The sequence below is a fragment of the Sarcophilus harrisii genome, chromosome 1 (genome assembly GCF_902635505.1).
Source record: "Sarcophilus harrisii chromosome 1, mSarHar1.11, whole genome shotgun sequence".
In the NCBI taxonomy this organism is placed as follows: Eukaryota; Metazoa; Chordata; class Mammalia; order Dasyuromorphia; family Dasyuridae; genus Sarcophilus; species Sarcophilus harrisii.
The window spans coordinates 563,436,152-563,446,914 of NC_045426.1; positions in this window are offsets into that span (position 1 = coordinate 563,436,152).

The window sequence follows — 10,763 nt, forward strand, 5'->3', positions numbered from 1 at the left end:
AGTGGATGCTAGAAGGAAATACAGATGATCTCATTTAGCATGCCCCTCAAATAAGCAGTTACAAATCATTAATTATTTTAATTTGTGATTTTTCCTATACATTCTTAGTAATCATTTACCAAAATAGGAAAGGATGACAGTGGTGGAAATCTCAAAAAATGTTTTCTTGGCTGTTTTTACATATAACAAACGTATTGATTCTTTCTACCATCTCTTATCTTGGAAGGGTTATTCTGTTCCAAGTTTGACATGCTGTAAGGACTCTGTATGGGCTATTCCTCTCTCCTGGTAACCACACACATAATTGGACTCCAAGAGCCAGTTTGCCAAAAGGCAAGCCCTGATGAAAATCACTCTTTTTAGTACAGCCAGAGCCATTTGCCCTAGAGGTGTGCTCTCAAGTACGGAAACACACACACACACACACACACACACACACACACACACACACTGGAAAAACCAGATGAACAACCCACAAACATGATCATCCTTCTTCCTTCCCAACCCCCCTGCTTTCCCCTTCTGTGGCCTCTCTGATCTTCCCTGCCCCCTCTACAGCCCCAGTGGGCCCTAGCCATTCCCCCTGGTTATTTTCCTCTTATCCTAACAAGATTCAAACATAGGAGGCAAGCCATTCAAGCCCAAGCAAAGAGACCCAGGAAATAAATTCCATATAAGGTGTAAATCCAGGCCAATTACTTAGGAGTTATCTCCATTTCATGAATCAGCATATGACATATAAACTATTTATCATAAAATAAAAGATACCATCAACAAAAAAGTCGATAAAGGGTTTTGAATGAATTTCTGTGTTTTAAATGGATTTAAATTATCAGAGATATTGGTTCTTTATTTTCAATGGGATTTAAGTTTTCTTGCTTACCTTTTGCTCCACCCAAGTAACCCCAGGCCACTTAAAATCCTTACTTTTTCTGAATCAAATATTCATTCCTTCTCCTTTTTCCTTTCAACACTAATAAGAGGCAACTTGCCCACTTCACTCTTGCTCATTTGGGGAATTTCCCATCAAGGATCTTTATCTTAAAGGCCTGTTCTGGGTGTTCTGATTGGTTGCAACTGATGAACCTAGTATTTCTTTTTAAAGCTCAAAGTTTTTTATTTTTAAGATCCTACTTAGACCAGGTTATAAATAAGCACTTTCCCTCACATTTCTACACTTTTGTTAATACCAATTAATATAGAAATGTTTAAATACATATATAAACACATATATGTATGTATTTATCGTGTGCTTTGATGCTTAGGGGGTAACTTTTCTTCCTGAACTTCATTACTCTCCATCTAACACTGTAATTAATACTATCTATCTCTCCAGCATGGATGAATGACTTATACAAAAACCACGATAAAAAAATAAGACAGAGCAGGTGCAATGCCAATAAATGTTTTTGTTGGCTCCTCCAATCTGATTCTGCCTATAGACTTGATCCAATCCCTTTGCTCTCAGTCACACCCTACCTTCCACTACCACCCACCATTCTTTCCTGAGCCAAATGAACACACAACTCCCATCAATGCCTGTGAGGGTAGAATTTTGCAATTATAGTTTAATAAAATTCACTTCATTAAACTTTAAAGTTCTAGCAAACTTTTGTAGACTATTTTATAATCATCATTTTTAATTTCCTGTATTTGTATAGGTTCTTTCCATTCTGAGTGTTCTCTGTTGTTGCACCAAAAGATATTATAGAATCAGTTTCAAGTAGACAGGCGGCAAATATATAACTATCCCTCTTAGAGAAGAAGAAATAGGGCATAGATGGACATCTGGTCCTAGACTTCTAGTGTAAGTTACTAGTGTAGCTAAGAGTTGATCACATGTCATCCTTATGTTACAGTCACCCTTTAGCTAATAAGGAGAGTCATTTCTCTAACATGTGCTTCAGTTTTTCCTAAGATAAATTAAGTAGGAGACAGTTTCACATCCCTGTCAAATCTTTCCTGGAGGGGCTAACCATTGATTAATTCCATTGAAATAATTTGAAAACGTTTAACCCTCCCTCTTCCCCAAGGCATTTTCCCTGGACTTCATCGTGTGTATCATTTTTGAGATGAAAAAAAAATGAATTTTTGTGGTGTACACTGAACATAGGCAAAGTTTAGATTAAGTAGCCATGCAACTAATTTTCTGTAGAAATGGAAAACAACCATGGAGAACACCCACACTCAATACAGAAAGAGATCAAGGTTAGAAAAAATATTGACACAAGACCTTTTAAAACAAATAGTTGTAACCCCACTAAATGGAATGACCAAAACGATTATGGCTGAAGGAAGCATCAAAGCAGATAGTACCAACTAATATTGACTATCACTTGTCACAATCTTTTTCTCCTCTTACCATCCATCTTGCCAGCTTCTATTCTTCTCCTCCCTCTGCTACTAAATGGATCCTATTTTTAAGAATGAAAGATGGGAAGCGGGTCAGACAAAGGGCCACATGAAGAAAATACCCCAGAAGGCCAGGAAAAGGTTACATTGAAAAACCTTCAGATCCCTTTCCCAAAAGGTTTCTTCCTGTTTTCTCTCACGTTTTCACTGCCACTAACCCCAACAAACCTTGAACACAATGGGATTTGTATCCATACCTTACAGTCAGATAAACTCTCCATTTATTAATTCAACTGAGGCCAGTTCAAAGTTTAAAAGCCTCATTGTGATTGTTATTTTACAATCAGATCAGTAATTTCATTGATATAAGGAATTCTCATAGAAGAAACATCTTCAACCAATACCTGTAGCCTTGAAAAGTTAAGTGACTTACCTGGGGTCACACAGTTAGTAGTATATGTCAGCCACAGAACTTGAAACTAGGTTTTTCTAACTGAAGTTGGCTCTCTAGCCATTATATCCCGACTGTATCATTCTCTGTCTTTCAAAATCTTTCTAGGAAATCAAAAGTTAAAAATAAATAAATAAATAAATAAACTTCAGGTATAAAGTTGCCAATTTTATAGAGACAAAAGCGAGTCTAACCTGGTCTGATTCTATCACAGATCATCAATTTAGAGCTAGAAAAGATCTATAATGCACACACACACAGAGAATTTTACTCTGAAGGTTTTTCCCCCCCTTGGGCTTGTAGTTTGATATAGCAGAAAGAATATATAACTTGGAATTAGATAATGAGTCCAAGCTTATTTGGTTCTAATACTCAATAACTAATCACTTGGACAAATCATTTAACTTTCCTAAACCTCATCTGTAAAATGAGGATCACTTCTAACCTCAGGGACTTGTAGTAAGAAAAGCACTTTGTAAACCATAAAGCACTATATGAATAGAAACTAGTTTATGCCCAGATCCATAACCTGAAATGTATTAACTAGTCATGGTTAAGACCCATTCTTTTCATAAGGCCTGATTAATTTCTTTGTCTCTTATCCTAATTAGTTCCTAGGCCTACCCTGGCCACATGGATCTTTATGGCTATCCACTCTCAAACCCCTAGACCTTCCCTATAGGTAGTTCTCTTCTCCAGTGTTTGATTCCCTTGATGTCATTTCATATCCCCTTGACACAATGTCTACAAAATACTTAACTGGCTTCCAGTTTTCCATTTGTTGGCAGGATCTGAATAATAGCTACATTCCATGATCAATAAACACTTATTTCCCACTTTTCAATTTCATTTACTTTCCTGTGACCTCACATTGATTATTCATGTGTGTTCCCAAGAAAGGGGCTCACTCTTCAGATCTTACCTTAGAAATGGACAATATTTCAACATTTTAAGCGCCTTGTGTATACTTTTTTTTTAACTGAGAAGTATAGACGGCTTCCACCCACAATAAGAGAAGGATTGTTTTAACACAGGTTGATTATAGGCTATTGCTTCCCCCATTCTACAGTGGCAATTGGACAAGTTTATTTTGTAAACAGATGATTTCGTTCCTCTACTGAGGATTATATTTCACACATCCATTGTTTGTGCTTTGGCTGCTGTATGTAGTAAGAAGGCCCAGTGAAGTTGACTAAACATTTGTATAATCTTACTTACAAATACTCCTTTCTGCCAGATGTAAATATTTGCTGTGTGTGTGTGTGTGTGTTTTCTGCATGGCAGCACAGTAAATAGACCTCTTTCCCCTCAGATTCTCTTCTTTTACAAGGTTCTGTTTTACATGTGGTAATCATACAACGTGATGACTGTAGGATTTTCAGAACAGTCAATTTCAAGAAAGAAAAGCATTCCTTTAACAAAGCTTTGTCAGGCCACGTGCCCCATATTTTAGTTCAGAGAATTACTGTACAGCTATTTGATTACAAATCCCTACTGGGAAGGGATTGCTAAGGATAAGTTGCTTCCTACTTAGAAACTAAAAAATAGTATGACTGTCAAGGCTGAGCTCAGTCATCTCTTATTTTTAATAATATATAAATTTAGTTCTTCCAGGTTTCACAATTCATAGGAATTTGAACTGAAATGGACTTTAAAGACCATCTAATATTAACTCCTTCATTTTACAGTTAAGGAAACTGAGACACAGAAATATAAATACTCTCTGACCATATTGGTGAAGACAAATTTAAACTCAGGTTTTCTGACTGCAAAAAATTATTCTTTTCACTGTATGTTATGAAGCAAAATTGTTGGACATATCCAAAAACTGGGATGGCTCTAGGGGAAAAGGTCAATTAGGGAAAGTTAACTCTAGCTCTCCATACATACGTCCCAACTTTTTTTTTTTTTTTTTTTTTTTTTTTGCCCTTTCTCAATAAATAATTTGGTCCATAAGTATATATTAAGTAATTATTATATACTGGTACTGGGATAGATAGTGAGAATACAATGACTGAAATGAAAGTCCCTGCCTCAAGGAGATTGCATCCTATCAGGATGGAAGCTATCATATTGCAGTGTCCTCTCCCTCTACCAGTCCCTCCTCAAAGAGGAGGAGGGGGTTATTCAGAGCTTTCCTGCTGCTACATAATAAAATCTGTTCATATTAGTAATTTTACATAATACCCTTTCCTAGAGATTTTTGCACTTGAAAAAAGGAACTTGGGAGCAAATAATGATCACTGTCAGTTGAAATTTAGTTATCATCACCAATCAGCAAGGATGAATATGGTACATTTAGTTTGGACAGTTTGGGGCGGGGGGGGGGGGGGGGGGTGTAGAATAGGTTTAAAGTCTTTAATGTACCTTTGAAATCACATTATCTACTCTGGAACAAAGTAGACAGGTGGAATGACAGAGTCAGGTTCCCCAAAGATAGTCTAGAATGACAGGGCAAATTTAATAATATGAACTTTAATGGTCCTGTGTTATAATTTTTAAAAATCCATTTTTGTAAGTTATAGGAATGGGTGAGGAATAGCTAGACTACTGTTCCTATGAAAAAGAACCAATGGATTTAATGGACTGAAATCTTCAAGTGATTCATCAGTAGGGTATGGTTCCCTCCCTACCCCCAAAGCTAAAAAGGACCTTGGGCTGCATAAATAGATAACAAGATATCAAGAACAAAGGAGAGCATTGTCTTACCCTTCTCTGCCCTGGCCAGACCACATCTGTGTTCATTTCTAAGTACCATATTTTAGAAAGGACAGTGAAAACCTGAAGTTTTTCCAAAGGAGGATCAACAGTATGGTTAGAGATCTAGAGATCATGCCATACAATGAACATCTCAACGAAATGGGGCTGTTTAATTTGAAAAAGTGAAGACTTAAAAAGAATATGACCATATTCAAGTATTAGAAAGCCATGAAAGGGGGATGACACTTGTTTTGCTTGAGTCAAAGACAGAACTGAGAAGAGATTGAATAAATCTCTTCAGAATGATAAGAAGGAAAAACTAAACATTTGGAACTTCCCACAAGTTGAACAGGTTTCCATGGTAGATGCTGTGTTATCTATCACTAGACATCTTCAGGTGGAATCTGGAAGACCACTTGTCAGGCATATTGTGTTGGAGATTTCATATTTAAGTATGCCCTTGAAGATCCCTTTCTATTCTAATTATTTATTGATTCTGTTGGAGTAGACATATCCAGTTCTCCTTTTTGGCTTGCTTGCTCCCATTTAAGCTTCTTTTTTCATTATACTTTCTAAGGAAAAAGTGGTATTGAACCCATTGTGCTGTTTTCTCATTGTATCAGGCTTTATCTTTAGCGGGAATGTCTCTTCTTGATATCAAAACATATGTAAATAATACAAAATAATCAAACTAGGAGTGGAAATAAGTTGATCCAAGCTAATCCAAATGTGCCAGATATTATAATATATGGTTTAATCTCCAGTTACAACTATTCCTAAAAAATTCAAAGAGTACAAGATATGCATATGTCATTTTATTTTTTTATATAAATGCAGGCATTCTAGTATTTGTTTGTCTGGTGAATAAAACTAAAAGTCATGTTACTAGCTAGCTAGCCCATCTAGGGATATCAGAGAAATTTGTTTTTAAAGGGACACTGCCAATAATTTGAATCCAACACAACCTATCTTTAATATTAATATAATCTGCTAGAGAAAGTTCTCTGAGTTTTAAAAATCTACTTGGAAAATTTCTGGTTGAGTGAGAGAAAAATTAAAATTTAAAATTCAGTTTTTATGACATCAAAAGCAAACTGTCAACACCATATGTTGACTGAACTCCATACAATTAGTAAGGATATATAAATATCAACAGGAAAGTTGGTGTACAGACTAAAGAAAAAAAGAAACTGGTTATTTTGATACAGTAAAAAATATATATATAATTGGAAGGAGAGAGAGAATCTAGATTTGCCAATACTGAGGAGGCATGAAATTGAATAGAAAAGAAATTTAATTTTTTTTCATTCAAAAGACACAAGATTGATAGAAAAGAAATTTGATTTTTCAAACTTCAGCTTCTTTAAAGGAGGAAATGTTATTTTTAATGTATTAACATTGACTTTTAAAGTATTCTGATGGATCAAATCAATCTTGCAGGAATGAGTCTGAGTTTGTTCCAGAAAAAACAGTATTCATCTCTGACAGTGATGTTTACTAGAAAACTAACCTACTTCCACAGACTGTAGACAATGTGACTGATACTAAACAAAATATATGTGTGTGTTTGCCTTGATGTTAGCTGGGAGGAGCCCCATTTGTTTTCCTATTATGTAAAAATCTACAGGTCTCTTGCCAAAACACTTTCCCAGTGACACGTCTGTCTGCCTTTGGGCTCCTTCTTCACTAAAACAACTACACCTAACAAATAATCTTTGATAGCAAATATTCATCAAGGCAAACAAAGAAAACACCTTAGATGCATCTTTTAAGATGGCATCAGGACTAAGTTTATAAAATTATATCACATAAGGAAATCAGTTCAGTGCTCCTCCTAGTAGCAAAGTTCCCAGAAAACCGACATTTCTAGCTACCTACTCCTTTCTAAAAGAAAGGATTTTTTTTCATATACTCAGTTAACTGTCCTCTCTGAAGCAGTTCAGTATGTATATATATACACACATATATCCACATATGTAAATATATACATATATGTGGACACATGTATATTTAGAATAAGTTGAATATTTTATAAGAGAAGGAATCTATAAAGGCCAAATCTTATTATATATAAGTACATACCCTTACAAAACAGATACTACTTCTGAAGATATTGACTCCTCATAAAAATGCAATTTAACCCACTCTAATCCTTGGAATAATTCATGGTAGCGGTACCTCAGTCTTGAAGTTACAATTAAAAGGGGAGGACATAGGCTGGGGGGGCTGATGAGGAAAGTCTTTGACCATTTCAATGGGAATAGTTGCTTCCAGAATAATGGTGGGGGAAAGTTAGCAAGGTAGGAGAAAGAGCTGATCCTGGGTGATAGACCACTGTGAATGCAAAAATGGTTAGTGAAATCGTTTCCTTTTCCCATCTGTTCAGGAAGGACGTCAGAAAAGTAGACTAAACACCAGCCTGGGTTTCAGAATTACATGGGGTTGTATGTCTGTCTGTGTGTGCGAATGAACGCAACTTTACAGTAGCAGCGGTTAACACTTGAAAGGGCCTTCCTCCACATGTTCCGCAGTGCTGTGATGAAAGATAAAGGGTCAGGGGAAAGGGAAGCAGCAGAGAGCTGGCTTTATAGGTCAAATGAGCTATTCATAAAGAGAAGCACAATGGTTGTGTAGACTCAGAAAAGTCCCAGGCTGTAAGCCAGAGGAGGTTCTGGGCAAATAGTTGAGGCTCAATGTTTAGGGGCTATACCCTGCTAGCATCCCCATCTAGCTTTCCTAGTAGCTCTCTAGAGGAGGTCATGAGGAATTCCCAGTAGGGAAAAAAAGTCCCTTAACACATTCTAATCACTGATAATCCTTCCATCTTGCCCTGCCCCTTCTTCTTTCTCCCAAGAACAAGGATTAGAACCATTGCCAATTTTTCCACTCCTTCCTTCTCCTTGTCTACTACTCTCTTTATTCCTTTTTTCCCTCTCCTCCTCTCTCCTTTCTTTTTCCTTGGAAGTACACAGGATTTGACCATTTACTAGCTGTGTGAATCTTACACAGGTCACTTTTCTTTTCTAGACCTCAGTTTCTTTATCTGTAAAATTAGACTTTTAAACAGAGTCTTTCCCACCTTTCTCTCTAAGATCTTATGAGCCTTCTCTTTCCCTCTCCCTCTTTTCTTCTTTTCTCCATTTCAAGGAAAAATTCCAAGTGTGCCTGCAGGCCCTGAAGAAGGGTGGGGGAAGCCCTACTCTTACCCTAGTCCAAAAGGTTTAGTATACGATGGCCCATGAAGCCCCCACCCTTGACAGGAAATCCAGTGACTGGAGAGGTAAAAGCCTCCAGATGACAATTTCCTTTTCTTTCCCAGTAGACAGAACTGTCTGAATCCTGTATAACCCCTATGCTCAAGACAGAGGCTAAGGCTGGCCTTATGCGAATTGTTTCTTCCTTATTCTATGTACCTCTTTATTCCAGATCTGAGAAAGAAATAATATAAGAAATGGGTTGAGGAAAAGGGGTCCTCATGACCTCTTGAGAACACAGTCCATAGAATTCCTTAGACCTGAGTACATTTAATCCAATCCTCTTACTTTATAAGGAAATTGAGACCCAGAGAATTTACGTGACTTGAAAGAGATCATACAATGAAGTGGCAGAACAGGGATTACATGGAACCTTTGACACTCAATTCTAAATCCAGAGTACAATACAAACCTTTAGGTTTGGTGCCTTAAAAGTCACTAGGCACACAAGAATTTCCAAGATTATGGGGAATCCCAACCTTTTGCTGAACCCATATTACTCCAAATACCATTCCTGCTGGAGCGCTATGCTCATGCATCACACACAATCCTAGAATCACATTGTGATTTCAGAGAGTTCACTGAAACAAATCAACAACCCTTTTAACTCTCCCTGTTACAAGGTCCTCAAGAATAGACTTTCTTTTTGCCTTTCTTTGTACCCTCCCAGCATTTAGCACAGTGCCTTTAACACTTTATACCAGTGGTTCTCAAACTTTTGTTTTCAGTATCTTTATCCTATTAAAAATTATTGAGGCTCTCTCCACAGCGTTTTTGTTTATCTGGGTTATATTTATAGACATTTACCATATTGGAAATAAAAACTATTTTTGAATTTGTATACTCTCTAAAAGGGTTTCAGAGATCCCCAGGATTCTCTAAACCAGTGGTTCTCAAACCTTTGTTCTCAGTATCTTGATATTGTTAACAAAAACTATCGAGAATCTGTTCAAAGAGTTTTTGTTCACATGAGTTATATTTATAGCTATTTACTGTATTAGAAATAAAAAATAATTTTGAATTTGTAGACCCTCTGAAAGGGTTTCAGAGACCCCAACAATTCTTTGGACTACACTTTGAGGACCACTACTCTAGACCATACTTTGAGAACCATTGCTTTATATTTTAAGCTTTATACTTATTGACTGACTTCCACTCTACTCATTCCCTAGGAAACAGACTAGAATTGAACATAGAAGGTTTTCAAAAATCCTATCTTGCTTCTAACAATCTAAATGATATGAAGTAAGTCAATTGATATTTCTGGTCTTAGATGTAAAATTAAGGCTTGATTAAAACAATTTATAACGTTTCTTTGAATCCTAAAACTCTCTGAGTGTCTAAAAACTCCTTAGTTCTATCCATTAGTTCTATCAAGACCTATACTGCTGAGTAACAGGTTTGCTTCTACTACCCTGTCTTTGGAATCTTCTTCATCTCAAGTTTAATGAATAGTACTAAGACTAAAGATTCCACTGCTACTTTTCTCCTCACTACAAATTCACCTTTGTAGTGCAGTCCTGTCCTAGGTGGATTTTGACCTCTTTCTTCAAAAGAGGAGAATATGAGGTAGCAAAACATGAAGGAAAGGAAGCAGAAAGATGTTGGAAGCTTATAGGGTATTTCTGTTGCTTGAGGGCAATGTGAAAAGAGTTACCCTTTGAATTATGAAGGTGTCCTATGCAATTATTCCCCTAATGCTAAAAAGTTTCATCCTTTTTTTTTTTTCCACACACAAAAAAGAAGAAAAACATTTCTAGTATATTAGACTTAAATCTCATCTTTCAGTGCTAGGAACAATTTCTGTCTTCCATCTTTAAACTAACAGGAAAGAGCAAGTATGGATTGGATAATTTTATAGTGATATAACCTAGATAGATACTCCCAATGTCCCTTTACAGCCTGGAGAGTTTTCTTTAGGGAAATTAAATAAGTGAAACTTCTGGGAAAGGGAGTCTGAAATAGCCTTCAAGAACAACTATTTTCAAACATGAATATTCCTGAGG